General features: G+C 45.5%; 1 protein-coding gene across 1 annotated transcript in view; it reads left to right on the forward strand.

Moving 5' to 3' along the window:
* baiap2l1b (BAR/IMD domain containing adaptor protein 2 like 1b) overlaps positions 1-18,421 on the forward strand; it is a 69,636-nt gene that overhangs the window by 39,380 nt on the left and 11,835 nt on the right.

Here is an 18,421-nt window from a genome sequence, read left to right on the forward strand (position 1 = left end):
AGCCTGGTCCTAGTCTCTCTCATCAGACTCTGGGTCACTCCACATGCTAGCCTCGGTCCTAGTCTCTCTCATCAGACTCTGGGTCCTCCACACGCTAGCCTGATCCTAGTTCTCTCATCAGACTCTGGGCTAGCTGGGTCCTCTCATCAGACTCTGGGTCTCCACACACTAGCCTGGTCCTAGTCTTTCTCATCAGACTCTGGGGCGCTCCACACGCTAGCCTGGTCCTAGTCTCTCTCATCAGACTCTGGGGCGATCCACACGCTAGCCTGGTCCTAGTCTCTCTCTCAGACTCTGGGGCACTCCACACGCTAGCCTGGTCCTAGTCTCTCTCATCAGACTCTGGGGTGATCCACACGCTAGCCTGGTCCTAGTCTCTCTCACCAGACTCTGACTCTCAGGTGATCCACACGCTAGCCTGGTCCTAGTCTCTCAGACTCACACAGCCTGGTCCTAGTCTCTCATCAGACTCTGGGGCACTCCACACGCTAGCCTGGTCCTAGTCTCTCTCATCAGACTCTGGCATCCACATGCCAGCCTGGTCCTAGTCTCATCAGACTCTCGCTCAACACTCAGATCCACACGCTAGCCTGGTCCTAGTCTCTCTCATCAGACTCTGGGGCACTCCACACGCTAGCCTGGTCCTATCTCATCAGACTCTGGGGTGATCCACACGCTAGCTAGCCTGGTCCTAGTCTCTCTCATCAGACTCTGGGGCACTCCTACACGCTAGCCTGGTCCTAGTCTCTCTCATCAGACTCTGGGGTGATCCACACGCTAGCCTGGTCCTAGTCTCTCTCACCAGACTCTGGGGCACTCCACACGCTAGCCTGGTCCTAGTCTCTCTCATCAGACTCTGGGGTGATCCACACGCTAGCCTGGTCCTAGTCTCATCAGACTCTGGGTCGCTCAACACACTAGCCTGGTCCTAGTCTCTCTCACCAGACTCTGGGGCACTCCACACGCTAGCCTGGTCCTAGTCTCTCTCATCAGACTCTGGGGCACTCCACACGCTAGCCTGGTCCTAGTCTCTCTCATCAGACTCTGGGGTGATCCACACGCTAGCCTGGTCCTAGTCTCTCTCACCAGACTCTGGGGCACTCTACACGCTAGCCTGGTCCTAGTCTCTCTCATCAGACTCTGGGTCACTCAACACGCTAGCCTGATCCTAGTTCCTCTCATCAGACTCTGGGGATCCACACGCTAGCCTGGTCCTAGTCTCTCTCACCAGACTCTGGGGCACTCCACACGCTAGCCTGGTCCTAGTCTCTCTCATCAGACTCTGGGGTGATCCACACGCTAGCCTGGTCCTAGTCTCTCATCACCAGACTCTGGGGCACTCTGGGGCACTCACGCTAGCCTGGTCCTAGTCTCTCTCATCAGACTCTGGGGTGATCCTACATCGCTAGCCTGGTCCTAGTCTCTTCTCATCAGACTCTGGGGCGCTCCTAGTCTTCTCACACGCTAGCCTGGTCCTAGTCTTTCTCATCAGACTCTGGGGCGCTCCACATGCTAGCCTGGTCCTAGTCTTCTCTCATCAGACTCTGGGGCCTGGTCGTCTCAACATGGGGCACTAGCCTGGTCCTAGTCTTTCTCATCTGGGGCGCTCAACATGATCCACAGACTCTGGGTCTGGTCCTAGTCTTCATCAGACTCTGGGGTGATCCACATGCTAGCTAGCCTGGTCCTAGTCTCTAGTCTCATCAGACTCTGGGGCGCTCCTGGTCCTACATGCTAGCCTGGTCCTAGTCTTTCTCATCAGACTCTGGGGCACTCCACATGCTAGCCTGGTCCTAGTCTCTCTCACCAGACTCTGGGGCACTCTACACGCTAACATGCTAGCCTGGTCCTAGTCTTTCTCATCAGACTCTGGGGCGCTCAACACAGCCTCGCTATCAGACCTGGTCCTTCTCCTCTCATCAGACTCTGGGGTGATCCACACGCTAGCCTGGTCCTAGTCTCTCTCACCAGACTCTGGGGCACTCCATACGCTAGCCTGGTCCTAGTCTATCAGACTCTGGTCACTCCACATGCTCTCATCAGACTCTGGGGTCATCCACACGCTAGCCTGGTCCTAGTCTCTCTCATCAGACTCTGGGGCACTCCACACGCTAGCCTGGTCCTAGTCTCTCTCATCCAGACTCTGGGGTGATCCACACGCTAGCCTGGTCCTAGTCTCTCTCACACGCTAGCAGACTCTGGGGCACTCCACACGCTAGCCTGGTCCTAGTCTCTCTCATCAGACTCTGGGGTGATCCACACGCTAGCCTGGTCCTAGTCTCATCAGACTCTGGGTCGCTCAACACACTAGCCTGGTCCTAGTCTTTCTCATCCAGACTCTGGGGCGCTCCACACGCTAGCTCTGGTCCTAGTCTCTCTCACCAGGCTCCACAGGGTGCTCCACCCCCAGCTGGGGTCACAGCTCTGGCTGCCTGAGAAGAAACTAGCTTTTTCCCATATTCCCCGTATTCAAAAGCACTCAGAGTAGGAGTGCTGATCTAGGATCAGGTCCCCTTGTCCATATATAATCAGATTCATTCTGATTTAAGACCGAAATTAGACCCTAGATTCCTACTATGAGACGCATTGTGAATATGGGCCTGGTCTCAGGTATGTGCTTTAACCTACTGCGGCACGTGCAGTACAGATACATGAAGTTGAAACGGCATGATAACAATATTCAGATGAGTTGTTTTACCTGCTGATCTGGGACCAGGCTACAGTAGGTTGGTGCTCTGTCACAGAGAATTTCCCTGCGCAGCAGGACCTACAAATTATAGTTTAATTGTATTTAAGGTTTAAAAAGGCTTCTAAAGTTTGTCATTTCCACTTTAACATTTCAGACTTGATTTTCCCTAACAAAAATGTCAACCCCTACAAAAATGTCCATTTATATTTCACATAATTCATATTACCTGTTGCTGCAAGATTATTTTCCTGCTGTGAGAAGCAGGGTGAAATTAAGATGGCTCATCTGTATAGATAAATATTGGTATTACAGATCTGGGAACAGGCTACAGTAGATCTAACATTGACCTTGAGAGTAGAACCTCAGAATCTGGTCCTGGATCAGCTCTAATATACCCGGACAACTGTCGACAGAGTCAGATCCCTGGTTTGGTCACAAGACTATCAACAGACTGCACCCAGGCTCAGAGACTTGCATGCACGCGCAAATGCACGCACCCACTACTTTTGACCGGAGTCCATAGCTGGAGTCCATTTTTATTGGGTCTATCTACCACGTCCTGTACCGGTCCAGAAAGATGCATCCGTTGTTTTGTTATTTTCTGCCTGCAAACAAGTTGGATGATTCAGTAACTATTGAAGAGCTTCAACGATTCATTGACGAGAGATACTTACAAACTCAAAGAAACATGTCGCTGGTTTCAGAGGATTCAATCACTGTTAAGGACAACAAACCAAAACCAAGTTGGCCAAGTGGTATAAACGATGCCATAAAACCATCCCCAAGCAAAACGGCGCACGTGGAGAGTCGGAAAAGCTTTACGAATAAGGATGTTGACTTGTTTAAATCCATCAATGAAAGGCTTGTCATACTTGATATTTTGGATAACCTACGAGAGGACATTAATGCATTATGTGCCAGTCTAGATTTCAGCCAACGTCAGATTGATGATCTAAGGAAAGAGAACACAGTGCTGAAAGGTACTGTGGACTATATTCATGGCAAGGTGGAGGTGGTGCAAAGGAGAACAAACAACTTAAAGAAACCTTGCTTGATGTACAGTGTCGATCAATGCGGGACAATCTCATCTTTTCAGGATACCGGATAAAGACAACAGCAGAAGCTGTGAGGACACTGTCAACTCGACTGAAACTGCCCACTGATGCTGTGCATAATACCACTTTCTCCAGAGTCCATAGAATGGGTAAGGCCTCTGGGAATGGGCCCTGGGCTATTATTGCATGTTTTTAACATTTTAAGAAAATGGGGGAAGAACAAGGGCAGAGAACTCTGAAACATTGATTTTGGAATGAATGATCACTTGCCCACGGAGATCAATGAAAGGAGAAAAAACTGTATCCCATCATGAAGGAAAATCATTGTCTGACTTCAACGAGTCTCCTTGGTGATGGATAAACTTCACATCAACGGGCAACTGTATCGGGACTCTAGAGTAACTCCCTGGCTGTTTTAATCCAACTGTATCGGGACTCTAGAGTAACTCCCTGGCTATTTTAATCCAACTGTATCGGGACTCTAGAGTAACTCCCTGGCTATTTTAATCCAACTGTATCGGGACTCTAGAGTAACTCCTGGCTATTTTAATCCAACTGTATCGGGACTCTAGGTAACTCCCTGGCTATTTTAATCCAACTGTATCGGGACTCTAGAGCTCCTGGCTTTTTAATCCAACTGTATCGGGACTCTAGAGTAACTCCCTGGCTATTTTAATCCAACTGTATCGGGACTCTAGAGTAACTCCCTGGCTATTTTAATCCAACTGTATCGGGACTCTAGAGTAACTCCCTGGCTGTTTTAATCCAACTGTATCGGGACTCTAGAGTAACTCCCTGGCTATTTTAATCCAACTGTATCGGGACTCTAGAGTAACTCCCTGGCTATTTTAATCCAATGTTCAAATCTGAGTTTGTGTGTATCATGACAACTTCAACTATAACGAATACATGCTCTATTGATCTCCTCCTGACAAGGAAAGGGTTGCATATAGCTCAGGTTAATGTATGTAGCCTTCCTAACAAAACACACAAGGTTTTGACGAAACACATTTAGATGCATCTGTAAATGCTGAACATTCATCTATATATATATGTGTGTGTGTGTGTGTGTGTGTGTGTGTGTGTGTGTGTGTGTGTGTGTGTGTGTGTGTGTGTGTGTGTGTGTGTGTGTGTGTGTGTGTGTGTGTGTGTGTGTGTGTGTGTGTGTGTATATGTATATGTGTCTACTTAGAAGGGACAGGAATAGTGGGGGTGTAGCACTGTACATTCAGAATCATATACCTTTTAAGAGGAGGGATGACCTTAATGTATGTCAAATAGAGGCACTAAGGATTCAAGTACATCTGCCTCACCAGGCACCCTTATTGGTAGGATGTGTGTAAAGACCTCCTAGCTCTACAGTGTCCTATCTGGATGACTTATGCACGGGGTTTGACCAGGCCACAGATGTATTTATTTTTGTAAAACGTTATTTTACAAAAATGATTTTAATGATTGTAAAAATTATTGTAATAAGGTATGGAATAAAGTTAAGGGCATACTTGGTACATCTATCTAATCATCTAATTTATTTAGTGGATCATTAAATATTTTTGACAAAAGTATTGCATTATGGGTTTAAGAAGGCAGCATTGAAGTGGGTACAATTATATCTAACTGACAGGAAACAGTCCATCTATATCAATGGGTCGTTTTCTACGCCTCATGATTTATACTGTGGTATACCACAGGGCAGCCTCCTTGGGCCACTTCTTTACTTAATATACACCAACAACCTTCCTTATGCTTTATCTGAAACTCAAGTTACTATATTTGAAGATTATACTACAATTTATACAGCAAGACAATCGGTTCAACTGGTACAGCAAGCTTTACAAGTAGATCTGGGAAATATCAGGGAGTGGGTTTGCCAGAACAAACCCGTTTTGAACACCAAGAAATCCAAGGTTATATTGGTCTGTTTCACCAGGAAAAGGCCAACACAGCATAGGATACAATAAAGTATGGGGGGAGTACAAATTGAGGAAGTGTCAGAAACCAACCTACTAGAGGTGCAGCTAGACAACCGCTTATCATGGTTGTCAAATAACTAATCTATGTCAAATATATATATTTAAAACAACTGCATGCATGCATGATCAGAAGGAAAGCTAAATACTTTCCTGGAAGCATTAATAAGCTAACAACCCAAGCATTAATTGGAAATGCATCAGAAAGTGAAATTAGGAGGCTGCAGATTGCACAGAACAAAGCAGCAAGGATTGTTTTAAGGTGGAGATATGGTTATTCTGTTGTAGTCATGCTCAATGCTCTTGGTTGGTCATCAATCAACAAGATAATTGAAAAAAAACATGCTTATTTTATTTCACAATGTACACCATTTAAAGCGGCAAAACTCTATTCACAACAGTATTCAGTTGGTAATAGACGGACATTCAGTAAATACTAGGAATATATTGTCCACCATCTACAGTTGAAGTCAGAAGTTTACATACACCGTGGCCAAATACATTAAACTCAGTTTTGAACTATTCCTGACATTTTAATCCTAGTAAAAATTCCCTATCTTGGGTCAGTTAGGATCACCAATTTATTTTACATTTACATTTACATTTAAGTCATTTAGCAGACGCTCTTATCCAGAGCGACTTACAAATTGGATGTCAGAATAATAGAATAATTAATTTATTTAAGCTTTTATTTCTTTCATCACATTCCCAGTGGGTCAGAAGTTTACCTACACTCAATTAGTATTTGGTAGTATTGCCTTTAAATTGTTTAACTTGGGTCAAATGTTTCGGGTAGCCTTCCACAAGCTTCCCACAATAAGTTGGGTGAATTTTGGCAAATTCCTGTCGTGGAAATTTCCTGTATTGCCAAATCATGAGAGAGCAAACCACACACAAGTCAGTTATCACAAAGCCCATCTTTAATTATATGAGCTTCACCATAGCCCTGTGACTCTCGGATCAATTCAGCATCCATAAATGAATTCTCTGAGAGTGCTTACAAAATAGTCCTTAGTATCATGCATAGCCAAGACACACATAATCAAAACTCACATGACGAATAACAGATCTTAGGAACATTACACAAATAACCTTTTACCAGAAAAAAAAGAGTATCCCATAATTTATAGCATTAGCTATAAATTATCGTTCAGTTTGGTCTCCTAAACGAAGCTCTTATCTCATTCTTGGTACCACTTAGGACCCAGACATTACCTCATCCAATGGCATATATCAATTGTCAATTTCTAGATACTCCCATAAAAATACAACCCCTCCTGGACAAGCTTACAGAGAGAAGTGACTGGCACACAGACATTGTGGAGCCACCTAACTGGTTCCCCATTAATCACACCATCTCTTCACATGGTTTAGGAATAGTTGGACACATTCACAGATAAGACTAACCTGACCTCTCCCCTCTCTGGGCCCAAGTAACTTTTCTCCCACATAAGCATACTTATGAAAATTAATAAAACCTCTTATTTATAAATGTTACCTAAAGGATTCTGATTCTGCCACGACATTCCTCCTAACAGAGCTGGTGTAAGGTTTGTAGGCCTCCTTACTCACACACGCTTTTTCAGTTCTTCCCACACATTTTCTATGGGATTGAGGTCAAGGCTTTGTGATGGCCACTCCAATACCTTGACTTTGTTGTCCTTAAGCCATTTTGCCACAACTTTGGAAGTATGCTTGGGGTAATTGTCCATTTGGAAGACCCATTTGCGACCAAGCTTTAACTTCCTGACTGATGTCTTGAGATTTTGCTTCAATATATCCACATAATTTTACATCCTCATGATGCTGTCTATTTTGTAAAGTGCACCAGTCCATCCTGCAGCAAAGCACCCCCACAAAATGATGCTGCCACCCCTGTGCTTCATGGTTGGGATGGTGTTCTTCGGCTTGCAAGCCTCCCCCTTTTTTACTTCAAACATAACAATGGTCATTATGACCGAACTGTTCAATTTTTGTTTCATCAGACCAGAGAACATTTCTCAAAAGTACGATCTTTGTTACCGTGTGCAGTTGCAAACTGTAGTCTAGCATTTTTATGGCGGTTTCAGAGCAGTGGCTTCTTCCTTGCTGAGCGGCCTTTATAGGACTCGTTTTACTGTGGATATAGATACTCTGGTACCCGTTTCCTCCAGCATCTTCACAAGGTCCTTTGTTTTTGATCTCGGATTGATTTGCACTTTCCGCACCAAAGTACGTTCATCTCTAGGAGACAGAACGCGTCTCCTTTCTTTGCGGTATGATGGCTGCATGGTCCCATGGTGTTTAAACTTGCTTACAATTGTTTGTACAGATGAACTTGGTACCTTCAGGCGTTTGGAAATTGCTCCCAAGGATGAACCAGACTTGTGGAGGTCTACAATTTTTTTCTGAGGTCTTAGCTGATTTCTTTTGATTTTCCCATGATGTCAAGCAAAGAGGCACTGGGTTTGAAGGTAGGCCTTGAAATACATCCACAGGTACACCTCCAATTGACTCATTATGTCAATTAGCCTATCAGAAGCTTCTAAAGCCATGACATTATTTTCTGGAATTTTTCAAGCTGTTTAAAGGCACAGTCAACTTAGTGTATGTAATCTTCTGACCCACTGGAATTGTAATGGTGTATTATAAGTGAAAATAATTGTTGGACAAGAAATGTGTGGAGTGGTTGAAAAATGAGTTTTAATGACTCCAACCTAAGCGTATGTAAACTTCTGACTTCAACTGTGTTGAAGCAATAAATAAATAAAGAGCAATAAATAAATGTAATTATTAATCTGAGCAAACCAGAAACATGTCAGTATATATATTCAAACAATACTTTAGAACCATTTAAATATAATAAATTGGAAGGTTGTGCAGGACTTTGGTAGATGAATGAATCAATCTATCCTTTCAGACTGTTAAGAGTATTTATCTGGTCAATATGGCAGTGTATTATGTCTGTTTGTAACAGTGTGTTATAGCTGAAAATGTGATTGGATTATAAATTGTATTTGAATATTTAAGGTATTTTGGGAGATTAGTCCAAATAAGAACTAAAATAGATCCTAGTAAAATTAAATTTTCTGTCTCGCTCATTCCTCTCTCTCTTTCATTCCTCTCTCATTTCTGTCTCGCTCATTCCTCTCTCTCTTTCATTCCTCTCTCTCTCATTCCTCTCTCTCTGTCGGTCTCTCTCTCTCTCATTCCTCTCTCTCTTTCATTCCTCTCTCTCTGTCGGTCTCTCTCTCTCTCATTCCTCTCTCTCTTTCATTCCTCTCTCTCTGACGGTCTCTCTCTCTCTCATTCCTCTCTCTCTGTCGGTCTCTCTCTCTCTCATTCCTCTCTCTCTGTCGGTCTCTCTCTCTCCATGTGGCCAATCTCCCTGTTTTGCTGTCTGTTCAGGCTTCTGAGGGATCAGTGTTCTGAGTCAGACTCCCTAGTGATCTGAGTGTCGTTCTGTCTGTATGCCAGTCATTCTCTGGGGCAGACAGACAGATGGCCTGACGTCTGGGCTGAGACACAGGGGCTTAGCTGTAGATGACTCACCAGTACAGCTAAACACTTCCTGGGAACTGTCTCTTCATTGACCAATAATTATACTGGTAATTTACCTGACCCCCCCCCTCCCACGCACTCTCTCTGTCTCTTGACCCTCCCTCTCTCCTCTCTCGCGCTCTCCCTATCTCCCTCGCTCTCTCTCTCGCCTTTCTTTCCTACCTGTCTCCACAGAACTAAAGATATGTGTCCATAGCAACAGACATTATTTAGCCTTGACAGATGTATTGTGTCAACCAGGATGGTTGCATTTATTACATTTCACACCCCTGTTTCACTCGCACATACACACACACACACACACACAGTGGGGCAAAAAAGTATTTAGTCAGCCACCAATTGTGCATGTTCTCCCACTTAAAAAGATGAGGCCTGTAATTTTAATCATAGGTACACTTCAACTATGACAGACAAAATGAGAGAAAAGAAATCCAGAAAATCACATTGTAGGATTTTACATTTATTTATTTGCAAATTTTGGTAGAAAATAAGTATTTGGTCACCAAGCAAGTTTTCTGGCTCTCACAGACCTGTAACTTCTTCTTTAAGAGGCTCCTCTGTCCTCCACTCGTTACCTGTATTAATGGCACCTGTTTGAACTTGTTATCAGTATAAAAGACACCTGTCCATAACCTCAAACAGTCACACTCCAAACTCCACTATGGCCAAGACCAAAGAGCTGTCAAAGGACACCAGAAACCAACTGTGGGAGCAATTATTAGGAAATGGAAGACATACAAGACCACTGATAATCTCCCTCGATCTAGGGCTCCATGCAAGATCTCACCCCGTGGGGTCAAAATGATCACAAGAACGGTGAGCAAAAATACCAGAACCACGCGGGGGGACCTAGTGAATGACCTGCAGAGAGCTGGGAACAAAGTAACAAAGCCTACCATCAGTAACACACTACGCCGCCAGGGACTCAAATCCTGCAGTGCCAGATGTGTCCCCCTGCTTAAGCCAGTACATGTCCAGGCCCGTCTAAAGTTTGCTAGAGAGCATTTGGATGATCCAGAAAAAGATTTGGAGAATGTCATATCGTCAGATGAAACCAAAATATAACTTTTTGGTAAAAATCTCAACTCGTCGTGTTTGGAGGACAAAGAATGCTGAGTTGCATCCAAAGAACACCATACCTACTGTGAAGCATGGGGGTGGAAACATCATGCTTTGGGGCTGTTTTTCTGCAAATGGACCAGGACGACAGATCCGTGTAAAGGAAAGAATGAATGGGGCCACGTATCGTGAGATTTTGAGTGAAAACCTCCTTCCATCAGCAAGGGCATTGAAGATGAAACGTGGCTGGGTCTTTCAGCATGACAATGATCCCAAACACACCGCCCGGGCAACGAAAAAGTGGCTTCGTAAGAAGCATTTCAAGGTCCTGGAGTGGCCTAGCCAGTCTCCAGATTTCAACCCCATAGAAAATCTTTGGAGGGAGTTGAAAGTCCGTGTTGCCCAGAAACAGCCCCAAAACATCACTGCTATAGAGGAGATCTGCATGGAGGAGTGGGCCAAAATACCAGCAACAGTGTGTGAAAACCTTGTGAAGACTTACAGAAAACGTTTGACCTCTGTCATTGCCAACAAAGGGTATATAACAAAGTATTGAGAAACTTTTGTTATTGACCAAATACTTATTTTCCACCATAATTTGCAAATAAATTCATAAAAATCTGCTACTGTCACCTCCCTAGCCCTCAAATGTGATTTTCTGGAGAAAAAAATTATAATTTTGTCTGTCATAGTTGAAGTGTACCTCTGATGGAAATTACAGGCCTCTCTCATATTTTTAAGTTGGAGAACTTGCACAATTGGTGGCTGACTAAATACTTTTTTGCCCCACTGTACACACACACACACACACACACACACACACAGGGAACACACACACACGCAGGAATATTTGAATTTTCCTGGTCGAGTTTCAGGTCCCTGGGCATGATACCTTATCTGTGGCTTTATCTCAGTACATGGAGGGACAATGATTGCAGTATAGCTCCGCACGCACGCGTCAGTGATAAGGAGGTGACGTCATGGCTCCCATGATGAGGAGGAGGTGACGTCATGGCTCCCATGATGAGGAGGAGGTGACGTCATGGCTCCCATGATGAGGAGGAGGTGACGTCATGGCTCCCATGATGAGGAGGAGGAGGAGGAGGTGACGTCATGGCTCCCATGATGAGGAGGAGGTGACGTCATGGCTCCCATGATGAGGAGGAGGTGACGTCATGGCTCCCATGATGAGGAGGAGGTGACGTCCATGGCTCCCATGATGAGGAGGGGTGACGTCATGGCTCCCATGATGAGGAGGAGGTGACGTCATGGCTCCCATGATGAGGAGGAGGTGACGTCATGGCTCCCATGATGAGGAGGAGGTGACGTCATGGCTCCCATGATGAGGAGGAGGTGACGTCATGGCTCCCATGATGAGGAGGAGGTGACGTCATGGCTCCCATGATGAGGAGGAGGTGACGTCATGGCTCCCATGATGAGGAGGAGGTGACGTCATGGCTCCCATGATGAGGAGGAGGTGACGTCATGGCTCCCATGATGAGGAGGAGGTGACGTCATGGCTCCCATGATGAGGAGGAGGTGACGTCATGGCTCCCATGATGAGGAGGAGGTGACGTCATGGCTCCCATGATGAGGAGGAGGTGACGTCATGGCTCCCATGATGAGGAGGAGGTGACGTCATGGCTCCCATGATGAGGAGGAGGTGACGTCATGGCTCCCATGATGAGGAGGAGGTGACGTCATGGCTCCCATGATGAGGAGGAGGTGACGTCATGGCTCCCATGATGAGGAGGAGGTGACGTCATGGCTCCCATGATGAGGAGGAGGTGACGTCATGGCTCCCATGATGAGGAGGAGGTGACGTCATGGCTCCCATGATGAGGAGGAGGTGACGTCATGGCTCCCATGATGAGGAGGAGGTGACGTCATGGCTCCCATGATGAGGAGGAGGTGACGTCATGGCTCCCATGATGAGGAGGAGGTGACTGTTATGGCTCCCATGATGAGGAGGAGGTGACTGTTATGGCTCCCATGATGAGGAGGAGGTGACTGTTATGGCTCCCATGATGAGGAAGAGGTGACTGTTATGGGAAAGACCAGCGTTGTCACAGGTGACCCAAACAATGGTGTGTCTCTTTTCTTGTAGGAAGTCTAGGAGGTGGGGTCTGGGAAATTAGGAAATTGTGAAGCAAATTGCAAAATGCCCTCTTTTTTTTGAGCGAGAGATCCTGTATGCATGTCGCTGTGTTACTGTCCTCGTGTGTGACTGAGTGTGCTCTTATGTGCATACACTTGCCTTGTCTGATAGTGCACAAGTTTTGACCAGAATGACACCTTCTTAGTCCCTAAATAGTGCACTACTTTAACCAAATAAAATTGTATTAGTCGCATACACATATTTTGCAGATGTGATCGCAGGTGCAGCAAAATGCTTATATTTCTAGCTCCAACAGTGCAGTAATCCCTAACGATACACAATAATACACACCAATCCAACAGTGCAGTAATCCCTAACGATACACAATAATACACACCAATCCAACAGTACAGTAATACCTAACAATACACAATAATACACACCAATCCAACAGTGCAGTAATACCTAACAATACACAATAATACACACTGATCCAACAGTGCAGTAATACCTAATAATACACAATAATACACACCGATCCAACAGTGCAGTAATACCTAATAATACACAATAATACACACCGATCCAACAGTGCAGTAATACCTAATAATACACAATAATACACACCGATCCAACAGTGCAGTAATACCTAATAATACACAATAATACACACCAATCCAACAGTGCAGTAATACCTAATAATACACAATAATACACACCAATCCAACAGTGCAGTAATACCTAATAATACACAATAATACACACTGATCCAACAGTGCAGTAATACCTAATAATACACAATAATACACACCGATCCAACAGTGCAGTAATACCTAATAATACACAATAATACACACCAATCCAACAGTGCAGTAATACTTAATAATACACACCAATACAGAATGACCCCCTATTCCAGTTATAATAAACTACTTTTGACCTGAACGAAACCCTGAATTCATTATACAGACCTGTAATTGGATGGAGACCACAACAAATTACCATAGGAAGCCTTTTCCCATTTCCTCTGACTCAAGATCTCCAATAGGGACAGGAAGCTGGTGAAAGTGTGTGGAGGGTAGATTACATTGAATCGTGTGTTACATTTACATTTACATTTAAGTCATTTAGCAGACGCTCTTATCCAGAGCGACTTACAAATTGGTGCATTCACCTTATGACATCCAGTGGAACAACCACTTTACAATAGTGCATCTAAATATTTTAAGGGGGGTGAGAAGGATTACTTTATCCTATCCTAGGTATTCCTTAAAGAGGTGGGGTTTCAGGTGTCTCCGGAAGGTGGTGATTGACTCCGCTGTCCTGGCGTCGTGAGGGAGTTTGTTCCACCATTGGGGAGCCAGAGCAGCGAACAGTTTTGACTGAGCTGAGCGGGAACTGTACTTCCTCAGTGGTAGGGAGGCGAGCAGGCCAGAGGTGGATGAACGCAGTGCCCTTATTTGGGTGTAGGGCCTGATCAGAGCCTGGAGGTACTGAGGTGCCGTTCCCCTCACAGCTCCGTAGGCAAGCACCATGGTCTTGTAGCGGATGCGAGCTTCAACTGGAAGCCAGTGGAGAGATGTTGTCACATGGTGTTGTTACAGGTAACATACTGTGCTGTACGGCTGCAAGGTGATTTTCCAGTGTTGTGATGACGAGATGGGGATCTCACTTGTGCAGCCCTAGTCTGTCCTCCACCTTTAACTGTGTGTGTGTTAGGTCAGTAGATAAACAGCATATTGAAACGGATTGACTTTACACTGGGTTGGCTCTAGGATACTCGTACCCGCAACCCTTCGGTTGCCAGCTCCCTCCCCACCAGATTCTCCTTCAAATTCAGGATTTTCACCGACGACCCTCTGGCTCCTAGCCCGCTGCTCTAACCTCTCTGCCGCTAGGGCTAAACCCAGTGAAACGCGACCCACCAACATGACTACTTTCACTGGCCGCTCTCACTCTTGTTTACCATGACCACTGTGGGAGGGTGGGGGGTGTCCAGGGTGTGTGTGTGTGAGAGTATATCTCTAGCCACCTGTCACTTGTGCAAGTCTGTTGTTATGCCAGGTGTTTCTGGGTGAATGAGTTCCCAAGACCCATACTGCAAACTGGCTGCTATGTCACTGTTGTTGTGCCAGGTGTTTCTGGGTGAATGAGTTCCCAAGACCCATACTGCAAACTGGCTGCTATGTCACTGTTGTTGTGCCAGGTGTTTCTGGGTGAATGACTTCCCAAGACCCATACTGCAAACTGGCTGCTATGTCACTGTTGTTGTGCAGGTGTTTCTGGGTGAATGACTTCCCAAGACCCATACTGCAAACTGTCTGTTGTTATGCCAGGTGTTTCTGGGTGAATGACTTCCCAAGACCCATACTGCAAACTGGCTGCTATGTCACTGTTGTTATGCCAGGTGTTTCTGGGTGAATGACTTCCCAAGACCCATACTGCAAACTGGCTGCTATGTCACTGTTGTTATGCCAGGTGTTTCTGGGTGAATGAGTTCCCAAGACCCATACTGCAAACTGGCTGCTATGTCACATGCAAGCAACTGAGTCAAGCTTTCTTTGATTGAAATCTTCAATGAAGATTTCCTCTGTATCTACAACAATGTCATATGTTTCAGTGCACACACTTTAAAGACCGCTGTTATACTTCAGTCTGCAGTAGATAAACTACTTTGGTAATTCAACACATAGTGGCATCCATTTTACACGTCTGTTGACTAGTCTTTGTTTTTGTCATTGTTGTACAAGTATTTACAGGTTAGTGCTATCCGGGATCATTGGGACATCCCGACCCTAAACCCTAACCTTAACCATTACCATTTTACATGTCAACTTCAATGGGGTAGGGACGTACCAACGATCCCAGATAGCAAGGATCAATATTTACATCGCAACTCACTCTGCTGTATGCTCATTGGTCTCCCATTCAGTTCCATTTCCAATCAAATCAATAGAACTGTATTGATTGTAAATATTGACAGTTGCCAGCCACAGAAACACAGTGAAAAGGAGTAGAGATATCATAAACTTAGCCATAATGACAAAGTTATCAGAGCCATTCACACCCACATAGATCAGAGACTCTGATCCCTGACCTCTGAGTGGCCCATGTCTGTGATGGAAGATAAGACACACAAAAGAAGGTTGTCATTGTCTACACGCTCTTTGTTCACTCCCACTAAACATTTTTAATTCAACGTACAAACTAAATGTTTCGACTGACCTTGTTCAGATCCTGTGCCAAGTTTTTAAATGTGCCTTCAGATAAGACTCCTAGGCTGCGTTTACACAGGCAGCCCAATTCTGATCTTTTTGACCAATCACATCAGATCATTACACATCAGATCTTTTTCAGAGCTGATCCGATTGGTCAAAAGACCAGTTAGTGCCAAAAAGGATCCCTATGTAAATGCAGCAAAAGACACACAAAACAAACTCATACAAACTCAGTGTTTCGACTGACCTTGTCCAGCTCACGTTCCTAGTTTGAATGTACTTTCAGACTCCGAGACACACAGTATAACTTGCTACTGCTAGTCTATTCTTCTCTGTCAGCATGTCTGCTACTGTCACCTCCCTAGCCCTCATCTATTCTTCTCTGTCAGCATGTCTGCTACTGTCACCTCCCTAGCCCTCATCTATTCTTCTCTGTCAGCATGTCTGCTACTGTCACCTCCCTAGCCCTCATCTATTCTTCTCTGTCTGCATGTCTGCTACTGTCACCTCCCTAGCCCTCATCTATTCTTCTCTGTCAGCATGTCTGCTACTGTCACCTCCCTAGCCCTCATCTATTCTTCTCTGTCAGCATGTCTGCTACTGTCACCTCCCTAGCCCTAATCTATTCTTCTCTGTCATCATGTCTGCTACTGTCACCTCCCTAGCCCTCATCTATTCTTCTCTGTCAGCATGTCTGCTACTGTCACCTCCCTAGCCCTCATCTATTCTTCTCTGTCATCATGTCTGCTACTGTCACCTCCCTAGCCCTCATCTATTCTTCTCTGTCAGCATGTCTGCTACTGTCACCTCCCTAGCCCTCATCTATTCTTCTCTGTCTGCATGTCTGCTACTGTCACCTCCCTAGCCCTCATCTATTCTTCTCTGTCTGCATGTCTGCTACTGTCACCTCCCTAGCCCTCATCTATTCTTCTCTGTCAGCATGTCTGCTACTGTCACCTCTCTAGCCCTCATCTATTCTTCTCTGTTAGCATGTCTGCTACTGTCATCTCCCTAGCCCTCATCTATTCTTCTCTGTCAGCATGTCTGCTACTGCTACTGTCACCTCCCTAGCCCTCATCTATTCTTCTCTGTCAGCATGTCTGCTACTGTCACCTCCCTAGCCCTCATCTATTCTTCTCTGTCAGCATGTCTGCTACTGTCACCTCCCTAGCCCTCATCTATTCTTCTCTGTCAGCATGTCTGCTACTGTCACCTCCCTAGCCCTCATCTATTCTTCTCTGTCAGCATGTCTGCTACTGTCACCTCTCTAGCCCTCATCTATTCTTCTCTGTTAGCATGTCTGCTACTGTCATCTCCCTAGCCCTCATCTATTCTTCTCTGTCAGCATGTCTGCTACTGTCACCTCTCTAGCCCTCATCTATTCTTCTCTGTCAGCATGTCTGCTACTGTCACCTCCCTAGCCCTCATCTATTCTTCTCTGTCAGCATGTCTGCTACTGTCACCTCCCTAGCCCTCATCTATTCTTCTCTGTCAGCATGTCTGCTACTGTCACCTCCCTAGCCCTCATCTATTCTTCTCTGTCAGCATGTCTGCTACTGTCACCTCCCTAGCCCTCATCTATTCTTCTCTGTCAGCATGTCTGCTACTGTCACCTCTCTAGCCCTCATCTATTCTTCTCTGTCAGCATGTCTGCTACTGTCACCTCCCTAGCCCTCATCTATTCTTCTGTCAGCATGTCTGCTACTGTCACCTCTCTAGCCCTCATCTATTCTTCTCTGTCAGCATGTCTGCTACTGTCACCTCCCTAGCCCTCATCTATTCTTCTCTGTCAGCATGTCTGCTACTGTCACCTCTCTAGCCCTCATCTATTCTTCTCTGTCAGCATGTCTGCTACTGTCACCTCCCTAGCCCTCATCTATTCTTCTCTGTCAGCATGTCTGCTACTGTCACCTCTCTAGCCCTCATCTATTCTTCTCTGTCAGCATGTCTGCTACTGTCACCTCTCTAGCCCTCATCTATTCTTCTCTGTCATCATGTCTGCTACTGTCACCTCTCTAGCCCTCATCTATTCTTCTGTCAGCATGTCTGCTACTGTCACCTCTCTAGCCCTCATCTATTCTTCTGTGTAGCATGTCTGCTACTGTCACCTCTCTAGCCCTCATCTATTCTTCTGTCAGCATGTCTGCTACTGTCACCTCCCTAGCCCTCATCTATTCTTCTCTGTCATCATGTCTGCTACTGTCACCTCCCTAGCCCTCATCTATTCTTCTCTGTCAGCATGTCTGCTACTGTCACCTCTCTAGCCCTCATCTATTCTTCTCTGTCAGCATGTCTGCTACTGTCACCTCTCTAGCCCTCATCTATTCTTCTTCTGTCAGCATGTCTGCTACTGTCACCTCCCTAGCCCTCATCTATTCTTCTCTGTCAGTCATGTCTGCTACTGTCACCTCTCTAGCCCTCATCTATTCTTCTCTGTCAGCATGTCTGCTACTGTCACCTCTCTAGCCCTCATCTATTCTTCTCTGTCAGCATGTCTGCTACTGTCACCTCTCTAGCCCTCATCTATTCTTCTCTGTTAGCATGTCTGCTACTGTCACCTCTCTAGCCCTCATCTATTCTTCTGTCAGCATGTCTGCTACTGTCACCTCCCTAGCCCTCATCTATTCTTCTCTGTCATCATGTCTGCTACTGTCACCTCCTAGCCCTCATCTATTCTTCTCTGTCAGCATGTCTGCTACTGTCACCTCCCTAGCCCTCATCTATTCTTCTCTGTCTGTCTGTCACCTCTCTAGCCCTCATGTCTGTCTGCTACTGTCACCTCCTAGCCCTCA

Source organism: Oncorhynchus gorbuscha, linkage group LG16 (assembly GCF_021184085.1).
Source record: "Oncorhynchus gorbuscha isolate QuinsamMale2020 ecotype Even-year linkage group LG16, OgorEven_v1.0, whole genome shotgun sequence".
NCBI classification, from domain to species: domain Eukaryota; kingdom Metazoa; phylum Chordata; class Actinopteri; order Salmoniformes; family Salmonidae; genus Oncorhynchus; species Oncorhynchus gorbuscha.